The sequence below is a fragment of the Aythya ferina genome, assembly GCF_964211825.1.
Source record: "Aythya ferina genome assembly, chromosome: 1".
Classification (NCBI taxonomy): Eukaryota; Metazoa; Chordata; class Aves; order Anseriformes; family Anatidae; genus Aythya; species Aythya ferina.
Window position 1 is genome coordinate 80,172,255 of NC_140296.1, and position 13,227 is coordinate 80,185,481.

Sequence of the window (13,227 nt, forward strand, 5' to 3'; positions counted from 1 at the left end):
TGCATGTCAGTGGAGTTTTCTCCTGCCTGGGGAGGTCCTTCTCTTTCCAGATTACACTCACCATACCATGGCAGCTACCAAGCACATTTTCTGATGTCCTCTAGGATCCACGGGAGAAGCCAGCAGCATTTGATGCTGGGTGTCATCTCAGACATATCTGAGCTGTTCTCTGAACGCTGATTGCTAAAGATTCTCACCGCACCACAGGGTGTTAAAAACTAATTTTGGTTTCTGTGAGGACTGAAAAGTACCGCTTTCCTCCTCAGATTGTGCCACTTGTTCTAGTCTTTGCTTAGCTTTCTGTGGCTAGTCACTAATCATCCTATTGATTGTAGAAGGCTATGAGGACAGGTTGCTTTTGACATCAAACCACTTTTAAAAAAATAAACCCTTCAAAAAGAGAAGGTGGAGATGTGGTTTGTCTGAAGCCCATGTGGGTAGAGCCAAAAGACCTGATAAACCCATAAGGAAAGTTGAGACCAGAGTGATAGACTATACTTTCATTAATAAAATGGGACCCAGCAAAGGGTTAGCATTGCTTAAGCATGTCTCACCTGGGTTTTTGTGAGAACATTTAATGCCCTTTTCAGAGCATCTTGGGCTTTGAAGTGCTCTGCTGTCATACTAAACGGGGGCAGGAACGAGTTCAGCCTGCTGATGGGTTATCCGCCACTCTGAGTGTATTGCAGTGTTACACAAACGTACAACCAGCAATCCTCGAGTTGTTCAGGCACATGTTTATAAATAAAACACACTGCATTCAGAGCACAGACATCACGCCCTGCCTGGCGTCACCGAACAGAACACGGCCCAGCCCAGCCGCTCTGCACAACCCAGCTCCAGTGCCTCTTACCTCCCGACTCCACCACCTGCTCCAAAAGCAACTCCTGGTGCTCAGCAGCAGAGACAAAGGGTGGGAGGAGAGCTGGGCTTTCCCCACCTGCCCCTAAAGGCAGCCCTCCTGGCTCCCTGCCCTGCCATATGGATGAGTAGCATTCCTGTGGGGCGTAGATGAGGCTCCCTGGAGGAGGAGGAGGAGATGAAGAAAAAGATTGTGCTGGAATGAAGAGCCAGGGCAGAAAAACTCATGGTATGGCCCTGAACAGCAATGTTCACTGTGGAAACATGTCCTGGGCTTGTCACCTCTCCTTTGTTCCCGTTCCAGCTGAGCACTCTTTGTACCAATTTTTTCCTAATCAGCACCACCCTTTGTGACCAACACAGGAAGTTTCCTATTTTCTAGATACAGCAAAATAACAGCTTGATTGAATTTCCTCTCTGGAGAGAGGTAGAGGGAGAAAAGCCTTATTCCACATCTGCCCCTACACTAACAGTCCCTGAGTGCAACATCATCTACAATACTCAGATTTAGCTGGCTGCCTCTTAAACTGAAAAACAAGGTGACAAAGAATAGCACAAAACCTGTGCTTAGCTGCTTTAAAATGCCCTTTGACTGACAACTCTGAAAACCTGGTGTCAGGACGGAGACATGTTCAGGCAGCAAATGGCTTAAGATGCAGTCTGGCAAGGTTACCAAACCTAGACTCCTTGTCTCATTCACTCTGAAGCTTATCTCTACAGCCTGTGACTCACCAAGCAAACATAAACAGGCACTGCAGCTATCTTCTTTTTAAAGGGAGGTCCTCGCACTGTGTGACCCTCCGCACTAGCACCACCATGACTAAAATACCCTAATTGGATAGGGGTAGTTCCCATTGGGAGTCTTGGAAATCATACAGTGTGGTTAGTTAAACATTTGGCTTAGCTTCAGCAAAGAGAGAGAATTCAGATATAAAAAGACAGTGTCGGTTTGTGGGAACTTTATTCCGTGGTTTAATGGTCCTTGTGGCAGCATACGAGAAGTTATGCGTGGAAAAAGAAAACAGGCAAGTAGGCAGTGATCCTGGCAAATGACATAGCCATTTGTTCTAATTAACTGAATTAAATTACAGGAGTCAGACAAACTATCTCTCCACTACCAGCCAACAAAATCAATACCAAGGCTTAGTCATAGCAAATTTAGTAGTGTTGCCTGCTACAAAGGTGGCTGAGCATTTCCTATTCAAAGGCCCACTTCTGAGCTAATTATTTCTTGCAAAACTTCATCTGTCTGGACTGAAATTTTCCATATGTGATATCTAATTTTGACTGATCCTTCCGGTAAAGTTTAGCAAGAAGAGGCCAACCATTTCCTAGAACAAAAATAGCCAAAAAATGGTCTTGTCCCTTGCTTTTCTTTCTGCCTTTTTGCCCCTTGCTTTGGAGGAGTGGTTTGAAGTGCCATAGAAAGTGAAAGCTGTTGTCAGGAATGTGACTTTTATTTTTGCACAGAGTCTCATAGGGGATCCCCTCTAAACTCAGCTAAGCTTCACGGTCCCCCATAGATGCTCTGTAGAGTATCTGACATCTTCAATGCCCAGAGGAGCACCCCTTCCTGAGCACACTGCGCCCAGCTCCCTCACTGACACAACCCAGAGGACCTTCATTGTACTAAAGTACAGGGAAAGTCCCCTGAACACCTTTCTCAGCCGTTCCAGACCTATCTGGGACAAGCAAAGTGTTTATGCTTAATTATGCCTTTGGTGGTACCTATGCAACCCAAGGGAGGGAGCAAACCCACTTTGAATGAGCAAGAGGTGCAAATCACAATAACAGGACAGGAGAAGACTGGCCAGGCACACAGGGTTCAAGGGAACTAGAAGGAAAAAAAAGCTGTGGGAAGAGGACCAAGAAGACCATGTTGAGCCAGGTGATGGCCTGATTCCATCTGTGGAAGACCTGGCTTGTCCCAGTATCCTCACCAAGGTGATTTCCATGGGGAGAAAGCCCGCTGGATGCAAGCCAAAGAGAAACTTCACTGCAGTCTAAGAGGTGCTGACTCGGCCGATGTGGAAAGCCAGGACAAGGAGAGGAAGAAAGCCTGGAAGGAAGCAGTGGATATGGCACATCACTAAGCAGGAGAGAACACTCCCCCTGCTTGTGAGAGAATAGTGATGAATATTTCCTCTAAAACCAAAGAAATTTAAATCAATAAATATACAATGAATACATCAATAAATAAAAGCAATCAATAAATATTAAAAAAAAAAAAACAGTAAGGTAAATTTAATGCATTAATCGCTGAGTCCTGTCACTCTTCCAGCAGGTGTGTGGATCATTCCTGGTCCACAACACAGGAGGTAACCAAGCTTTATCCAACCATGCAACAGAGCCATCAATAACTCCTTCACCAGAATGCCTAGGGGGATTCTCTCCTAACCTCTTTAAGTCTCAGTGAGTTTGGGAGTAGCTGTCAGAGCACACTTTGATGATTAGTTATAATCATCCTTTCAAGCCACTGGGGAAGAAATAAAACTGAACATTTTATTATCTGACCTGCTATGGGCTTGAGCCTGGGTGGTTTGTTTGTATGTTTGTTCCATTTCTTATCTGAGAAATTCAACCTTCTAAGGACTGGCTCCAAAAACTTGTTACTCAATTGCTTGGGCTGGGGCCTCAGAAGCTAATTTAACCATGGTCAGTTGTGCTGTGCAGAAATGACTGTCAATCCATGTGCTATTGCTTCCCTGCTGGAGGTGAGCACTACTGTGTGCAAATCAGGAGAACTGATTGCTTGAGCTCTCCTTAATCAGTCCTGTGCCAGCTGCTGGATTTATTTAATATTCACTAGAAGCCAGTTCAACCTACCCTGTCTTACTTGCCCTGAAGTGGAAGAAGAGACCTCATTTTTCCTCCACCTGGGGGAGCAATCACCTCTGAAATCACAGGTATTCCAGGAGGAATCATCTGTCTCTATCCTAAATTTATGCTGTGAAAATACTTAGTACAAAGTTTATGTCCCAGAGCATCTGTTTGCTGCCACAATTTAGCCCACATAATGCTAAAAAAAAAGGAAAGTGAGGAATATCCAGATGCTGCTGGATATACTTTCAGCAGTTGATAAACATTTGCATTGGAGATGTCGGGGGGATGGCTTACCTGGAAAAGAGCAAAGTAATATGCACTCTTTGTTTATAACAGGATCCTCAGTGGTACCCATCAGCTATGGGAGAAGGCTGACCTATTCCCTGTGTCTCCTCTTTTGTGAGTAGGAATTCTGAAAACGCATGAAGAAAAAGGTAATTCAAATATGCATAAGATCGTGATTTATTAAACAAAACAAAGCAAAAAAAAAAAAAAAAGTCATAAATTTCATGGTTTTGAAAAAAAAAAAAGAGCCAGACACAGTGAAACCATCTAAATATGGCTCATCAATGAGCAAATATCTCTCTGATTTTCATCCCAAAATAATGTGGCTTCAGTAATCTTAACAAGCAGGTGTCGTTAAACAAAACTACATTAGATGTGCAGAGCCTGTGAGTGATGAGACCAGGCACTACACTTTTGATGTTTTGCCTCATCACAGAGAGCCACCAATCCAACTGTTACCTGTCTGCAGCAGTCATGGAGACAAGTCGCCCAGGTAAGCACTCTGTCATCTCCCTTCAGCTTCCTTATCCACACTGGTGGGAAAGAAGACAACACTTAACTCTTAGGATATCAATTAATTCTTCACAGCATAGGTTGAAAACCTGAAATCTTGTTTCAATCTGTGCTAGCTATCAGCTATCCTGATTTTTTAAGGTATGAACTAACTTGTACTTTGTAGGAAAACCATGGGGAAAGGTCTATTGCCCAGCCACCTTTAGGAAGCTGTCACTGTAGCTTCAGTCACAGCAAAGAACTAATCCAATTTCAGGCAAGTATGAAAGGAGAAGGAGGGAAGAATGGAAACCCACTTTCACCTCTTCATCTCAAGTCACAGCATATCCTGCTGTCAGCAGTGGTGCAGTCAAGTCTGTTTGGTAATCCCCACCGAAGTTGTTCCTTGGAGAGGGAGAAACCCAGGTAAAACCTGGGCAGGCATCACCTCTGTGATCCTCTTCCTTTGGTACATGCATCTTGTTATATGGAGTACATGGGCCTTCTGAAGGAGACTACTGCAAGAAGTATTAATCTCTTTTCCCTGCATTAATTCATTAAACAGTTGCTGCCAATTATTTATTTTTAATATTATTATTTACTACTTGGGACATTGTTATAATACCTTTATAGGAAAAAACAATCACTGGTTATAGCTGGCAATTGCCTACCACAGAGATAACAAGGCAAAAAGAAAGAAATGATAAAATGTTGGCCATGGTGCAACCCATTGCCTTGGTACCTTGTGGTGCTCCAATTCTCCTCAGCCTCCTTTTTTTTTTTTTTTAATTATTATGATGATTACAATTTTATTACTGCAGCATTTCTCTCTATGGGTTTCTATGGTTCCTGTGCACTTGAATCCAAAAGGCATATATTAAACCTTAATCTGTGTGAGCCTTTTTTCTTCAGGAACAATTGCAAAGAAAAAAAAAAAAAAAAGAGAGAGAGAGAGAGAGAGAGAGAAATAGAACAAATTGATTTTTTTTATTATTTTTTTTTTTACATCAGTGCATAACCTTACTCTCTGGCCTCTCATACTTCCATCCCCAAAGTTCTCCTGTTCATGTAAGGATCAAATAGATAATATTCTTGTATTCATACAGTGTGTCTTCCTGATTTTTTTCCAACATGGACCTTGTACTTGTTGTCTTCATTGTATAAATAAAACATGCAGCTGTTCGTAACAACAAGAATATGACTTTTTAGTTGAAAAATACCTCAGGGGACTCATATTCTCCCCTCCAGTCCTAGCCTTCTTCCATCCTCAGGATGAGAATACGGGCAATTTGACTATTTACAACCTTCTTTATTTGAGCCTAAGGTTGTTAAACTGCTTCCCAGCCAAAGCCTTAAGTCCTTCCTTGCAGCTGTCTTGATGTTGAATCTCTTCTCCATGGGACCAGACCAGCTAGGAATAAGACTGCCCTATGCTCCTCACCACCTCCTGGAAGCCAGTGAATGAAACCAGTGTGAGTATTCAGGTATTTAAGCAGCACACACTCTCTAACCTAGAACCCTGTGAATGACAAGGAAGTTTAAATGCCAAAGCTCTCCCAGCCTCACACCTATGGCATCATGAACTACTCCTCGTTGATAAGCTGAATCAGTGCTTCTGTTTTTCTTGGCCAAAACCAGCCTTGATCTAAAGACCCAGCAACTCCTTTGGTGGCAACTGTGCCCAGATTTTCACAATGTGTTAAACTGTTTGAAATATCTCCTTCCCTTCACATCAAAGAGATCTGGCCTCTTAATGGGTGTATCATAGCGAGACTAGAGAAAGCTTAATGAAATCCATGCTGGGATATTTCATTATCTTGCAGGCAATAAAGCCATCAAAACAAAGCCATTCATTATCTTTCCTATTAAGGAAGAAAACTAGCGATCTAGATCATTTAGATTATATTATTGTCCTGCCTGGTCAAAAATAATAGTGGCATAAAGAACATGAAAGAAAGCAATGTATATTATTCAGTTGTTTGTTTCCACAGTAAGAAACCAGTGCTTTAAAAGTAGGAATAAGCTCGAGGGCTCAGCTGCATAAAAACTGTCTATTTTACAGCTCATTGCATTGTTAAGTAACATTACAGTGCAATTTGGTCTTTGGGATATAGTATTACATAGGGTAGGCAGAGCACTTGAAAATTTCTTTTAATGTCCCGTTCCCCCAAATACATTACACACAACCAAATTCAATATTTGGATTTTTAAATCTGCAGTAAATGGAAACGACTCCGAGCACACACGGCAGCAGGCAGCTTCTGGACTCCAATTCTGAAAACATAATTGTTTCTGAAGTGATGTATTAAACACTTCGAAATTGTTTGTCTCTGTTGTCTATCTTGTTAAAACATACATGTATTACAAGCTCCTTATGGTAAGAGCTGTGTCCCATCTACATGCCATAAGGCTGTGAGCCTTGGAAGAGATTTGGGGTGTTGAAAATGCAGTAATAATAACTATTTTTTCCTGTTTCCTAAGAAAAGGAGACTTCTGTGTCTCTTCCTCAGTCTGTCAGTGAGCTCTTAACATTTGGAAATTTTCAATCAAGTGCAACAAGGAAGCAGGGGTGTCAGAGATGTTAATTTCCTCCAAACTTTGTAGAAACAGGCTAGAAATAACTGGGTAAAAGGTAGTTATCACTGCCAAAGAGCCCCGGGGAGCCAGGTAAGTGCGTCAGCTAGCTGAGCAGCTTGCAGGCACTGTCTGAGGCACATCCTCAGCAAGGAGATGCCATCAGCCTCAGCCACCACCGCGGTCACCTTCACCTCTTCATGCCTCCCCAGCCCACGCAGGCTGGGCAGACCTGTGCTGCTGGCAAGGCAAGCCTCAGCTGGAGCTCTCCTGGCCTGGAGTCACAGGCAGCTTCTCCAGGGCTTAGCTCCTTATCACTGGTGGTTACAGGAGTGCTCTCCCATGAGCTCAAGCACGGGATACCTGGCTCCAAATCACAGATCTTCCACAGCAGTCTGCAGCGCGTGGGGCACACAAAACCAACAGCTCAGCTGCAGCTGTTGCAATGTTTACTAGAAGCACTCTGCTCAAGCAGCAGCAGAAAAAATACTACTGAGATGGGCAATATCATGACACATTCTTCTAAATTACCCCTTGATTTCAGATGGTGCCTCTAAAACGTTTATTTTGACTTCAGATTACTTCCTACAGCCAAGGAACCTAGGCTCTCATTCTGACTTAATTGAAATAAAAATGCCATGGAAACTGTGAAAAAGAGTTTCCGAGATGTAAAATCCTAGCCTTGCTGAATCCAATTTCTGTATAAACCTACTCCAGACCAAAACACAGTTGCTTTGGTCTACTTCTAGTGTAATCATTTTTAAATACAGTGTCTATGCTGGGTACCTTCCACATGCAACCAGTGGCGATTCCGCTGTGTTGAAGTTCCCTGTCCCCTCCATTTTAAGCTTAGAAATCTGTGAGCCACCCTTCTCAGACCAGGCACGTTTTCCTTCTTAGGATCTGATGTCTGGCTACAGCTCTCCCTTGGATGTGGTTAGGCCTTCTTAGAGGATGACCTGAAAAACAAGTCCGTATAAGCCAGTAAGGCTTATTAGCACAATACTTTGTTGCCTAATCAAATATTTATAGGGAAGAATAAAGCAAGAATAAAAGTTGTATATTTTATTTGCCTTGCAGTAAGTGCCAGAGAAAGCAAAGGAGGAACATGAATTTATAATCTGGGATAGTAGTCAGAATGTGTGAAAGCAATAATATACCAGGTTACCCCTTCCAATGATTTTCCCTGCAAACAATATGAACAGCATACATAATTTTTTAAAAGCTCACTTGTAAGAAATCTTTTTATTTAGTAGAAGAAATTAAAAATATTAAGAAAATAGTGACATTTCATTTTATGAGAGAAGGGGGAATTCTGGATTGTGTTTGGAAATTGATTTATAATAAATTCACCATTGAATGCTTACATGTTCAGGCAACAAAGCTGATGATCCAGTGGTAGCATTTCAGTTCCATATTACTAGATAGATGGGTTATTCTCCAAAGATGGACTTTCATTTTCAAATTCACCATAATGCACAAATCTTTAATTGTAGATCATTGGTAGAACAGCCTTTGTAGCAATTTAGCTTTAAAGCAATTAAGTTCTTAATGCCACTGTTACATAAATTTCCCATACCATTTACAGCTTAGCTGAAAGCAGAGGGCCAAATATTGCCTTTGGGTACATTAATATGTAACATAGACAGATGAATGAACTTCATTTGGTATTTGGAGTTATAAATTCTCATTCAAATCCATAAGAGCTATATCTAACTATAAAGCTGGTATCTGAAACATATCTCAGTTTAGGTCATAATGCATGAAGCCATAATCCCTCAAATGATTTTTTCATCTCACCAAACACTTATACAGTACTTTTCATCCACAATGCTTTCCAAAGGACATCCATTTGGGTGAATTGAGGCATGCACTAACAAATTCACTTACCTAAGATCATGCTGTGAGGAACAAGATCCTGGCTCTCAAGCCTTGGTTCTGGACTCTAACAAGAGGGCAGCTTCTCCAGAGCCTAAACCAGCTATGATCACCTATGATCATACATCTATCCTACAAATTACAATACAGGTCAGAGATACTAAAGCTACCTTTAATATATATATATATATATATATATATATATATATACATATATGTATCTCTCAAAAACTGCATAGCCATGGCAATAAGAAGCAGGACATACGGGGAATGACTAATGGATTCACAGATAATATGTACAAAAAGGTATGGTAGTCTTCACTTTTTTGTAGTTTTTCAAAGTAATACAACTAAGAAAACATGAGGTCCATTAAAGAAACATGGAAGAAGGCATAATAGACATCCAGTTGCTGATTCATCAAACTTATTTCAGAGGAAATTATAGCTAAAAGCCCCTGGGTAAGATAAATTAAAATTAAATATAAATACGTAAACCTCCAGACTGAACTGGTCAAAAATCTGGAATGAGAAAGAAAACACAGTAAGAATATTTTGCCAGAAGCAATGTTTATTTTTCCAAACGCAAAGGCTTCTTTCTTTAAAATTCTCTTCAGGACTCTCACTTATTAAGTATGGTGCAAGCTGAGAAAAGCAAAGTGTAAGACGTGAGATAAAAGAAGAAAAAGATGGCATAATAAGCAATTTTACAACACAGTCTTCTTGGAAGCAAAGACTCTCTGAATCAACTATTTGAAAACTTTATGGAAAAGAACATAAAGTAAAAGAATGTTTTCTCTAATACTTGGATATTTTTTAATAAATGGTAGCCTGGGAGAATATATAGGGTGTCCTCCTTTGCTGAGTTGTTAGTCAAAAGAGGAAGAGCCTGGCAGGTCTGAGGATGAAAGAAGTTCCTAGGACAAATAAAAGTACACATAAGGGTTGGACTTAACATCACTGATACAGTTCATAAAATCCAACCTGAGCAACAGAAAAAAAAAAAAAAAAAAAAAAAAAAAAAAGTACATTTTAATTACCAGGGAAATTTTCTCAATTTCAGACACGAAGAATGTCTTTGTCATTCAGCTTAATCACTTCACCTTAGTGTCCCAAACCCAGAACATCCATACTGTTGAAGATAATTGTGAACAAAATGTACCGGCAGATATTTAACAATCTATGAATTAAGGATTCATCTTCAGTAATTATTTCGTGACAATAGTAAGTCAAATCATTTTCTGACTCAAAAAAAAATAATGTAATTTTCAACTGTCAGAGGGATGGTAAGTGCAAATATTTAGCTTATTAAAGGATTGTTGACCTGTCACAAAAACACAAATGAGAAACTGGTGATGGATCTATTATTTTTTTCTATCCTGAAATACCTAAAAGCCTAGTAAAGTCTGATTAATTCCTTACAGAATAAAAATAAGGTAACAGAGCATCATGAACTACCCTAGAGAAGGGACAGAGAAATACAGTAGAAAAATACTGCTAAACTGATTTGGTATTTTTGTCACAGCAATGATGGGGCAACAGTAAAGTGAGGCATGGTTTGTGGGGAGAAGTAGTATTTTTATTAGACCAAGTTATAGTGTTGAGAAAAAAAAAAATTCATGTACACAAGTTCTCCTTCAGATGATCTAAGAGCTTGTCAAAATTGTCTAGATAAATCTTTTAGTTTAGTGAAGATTCTTACATCTGCCTTCAAGTGTGTCTTCTCTCTTTAACTTTACAAAATGTCAACAAATGTGTCCAAGAGTGAGCAAAACATCTGGTATTAGTTAAGACGGCAGCAGGCACCTGCTCTTTTATCAAGTCCATGCTGCCAAACACTGCATTAAATATTGCCAGAATTTTGATAAGGCTACAGAGTAGAAACAAAAGAGACATAAATTAACACCCTTGCAAATTAAAGCTCATTACTGTTAGAAAATCAAAGCAAGCAAACGAGCAGACTGCGTAACAGTCTTTTATCTCTTTCACATTCACATATTCCTCCACCTGACAAGACGAGGTGACCAACAGATGCTGAAGGTATCACCTTAGAAAAAAAACAGTTCCAGAGAAGAGTCATGTATGCATTTTATTTTGTACCTATATCTTTAATTTACACAGCTATATTTTAAGCTGTGCTGAGGTTCTTGGTCAAACTTTTATATCTGCACCAAAGCACATAAACTCCATCTGCCTGTTTTGTGTGATTACTCCAGCCTGCCCCAGTAAGAGTCCTATCAAAAGTCTCCACTAAAACAACCCCAGGACTTCATCTACACACTTCTCAGTTCAGTGAGCAATCACATCTTCACTTGCTAGTGAACACAGAGCTACACTGCTGTATCTAGTAAAAGTGGGTCATCACATGTATAACGTCATCCTTAATTCACTTCCTAGGCCACTAGCAAATCTCCTGCTTCATGCTCCTCGGGAGGTCTGACCCTCTCCTGCTCACAATACTGTGCTGCTATCAAAATTAATGTAGCCAGGAGATCTTTGTGTCTTCAACTGGTCAGAGAGAAATGCTTGTTGGTCAAACCTTTCTTAAAGTTTGTGTAAAACTGAAGGAATATGCTCCCAAGGCTGCTATCCTTGTGAGGCTGTATGCACAAGTCTGGTAATAACATCAACAGTATGAGGGGGGAAATCTTCCAAAGCGGCATACACAGAAATAACTCTGAACTGTGAACCTGCTTTATGCTCAGCAATTACTTAGCACTGACCAAACTCTGTAAAAGCTGTCACATTATGCTCCCAAGACTGAGCACAGGCAAAGTACATTAGCCAGCCACAAGCCTTAGAAGTTAACGTTTGATGGTTCAAACTTGGATGCTTATTCAAATTCCTCAAACCCTGAGACTCAATCAAGGCATATTATTAGGCAGGTATGTTAACAGGAGTTCAAGCTCTTCCAAGTAGTGATTGTGGTGGAACCACTCTGAGAACAGTTTTCTTTTATGTTTACAAGCTTCTTTATATCCCTCTTGGAATAAACTAAATTAAAATCCTGGGTAGGACAGATGAATGAGTGAGTAGCACATCCAGCAGAGGAAAAGCTAATAAGCATTCCCCAGCCTGAGGCTGGCACTAGCAGAAACAGAAGTTGGCACAGGCTGTTATGAACCAGCAGGGATAATAACTGGATGGACAAAGCGGTGATGCAGCAAGTTCCAAGCATTAGAGAGAAAAAAAAAAAAAAAAGGAAAAAAAAATATTAATAAGTGCCATCACTTCTTCCTGTTGAATCTGTGCCACCTTGGAGAAAAGGTTCAAGACACATTTGGCCAAAAAAAAGAAAAAAATAGGGTTAATTAGCCTATTTATTATGACACTAGCATAATAAAGGGAGGGCCTACGCTCCGGGGCTCTTTGTGATGGACTGTTTCTGGATTTTATTCAATAGCTACTTAAAACACATACATAGTCTACACACCTGGCTCAGGTTTCCTCCCTCCCAAGGGCCTACCTCTTACTTAATCTGCAGAATCCTATACTTACTGTTTCTCCAACAAAAGAATGGTGTCTTTTTTGCAGATTGACCCAACACCAATGAACATTGGGTCTTAGAATGGATTTTAACCATATTGAGGGATTGACCCCCAAAGGAAATGGGGTCTGGCTGCCACTTAAACTCAGGATAAAATTAACCAGGAGTCCCTATGCTCCTGGGGAAGTGCTGTAGGAAACAGATTATTGTTTCCAGCCTCACCTCTGTGCCTGGTGAGATCACAGAGCAGATCCTCCTGGAAACTATGCTAAGGCACATGGAAAATAAGGAGGTGATTGGTGACAGCCAACATGGCTTCACTGGGAGAAAATTGTGCCTGACAAATTTGGTGGCCTTCCACTTGTGGATAAGGGAAAAACAACTGATATCATCTACCTGGACTTGTGGAAAGCATTTGACACAGTCCCGCATGACATCCTTGTCTCTAAATTGGACAAACATGGATTTGACAGTTGGAGCACTTGATGGATAAGGAATTAGCTGGATGGTTGCTCTCAAAAACTGCAATCAACATTGTCCAGGTGGAGGCCAGTGATAAGTGGTGTTCGTCAAGGTTTGGTATTGGAACTGAGAAGAGCCTTCAGCCTGAAGAAGTGAAGGCTCTGGGAGACCTTACAGCAGATCTTCCAGTAACCAAAGGGGGCCTGCAGGAATGCTTGGGAGGGACTCTTCGTCAGGGAGTGTAGGGATATGACAAGGGGGAATGGCTTTAAATTAAAAGAGGGGAAATTTAAATTAAATGTAAGGAATAAAGTCTTTGCTAAGAGAGTGGTGAAGCACTGGAATGGGTTTCCCAAAGAAGATGTGGA

The 13,227-nt window shown here is 40.8% G+C and overlaps 1 long non-coding RNA gene across 1 annotated transcript; it reads right to left on the minus strand.

Moving 5' to 3' along the window:
- Positions 1-1,821: 1,821 nt before the first annotated feature.
- On the minus strand, positions 1,822-8,753 carry LOC311429852. The gene is made up of 4 exons (XR_014688413.1): positions 7,822-8,753; positions 4,429-4,502; positions 3,979-4,096; positions 1,822-2,920 (listed from the first exon to the last, which is right to left on the minus strand). It is a non-coding gene; the product is annotated as an uncharacterized lncRNA (long non-coding RNA).
- Positions 8,754-13,227: the final 4,474 nt, after the last annotated feature.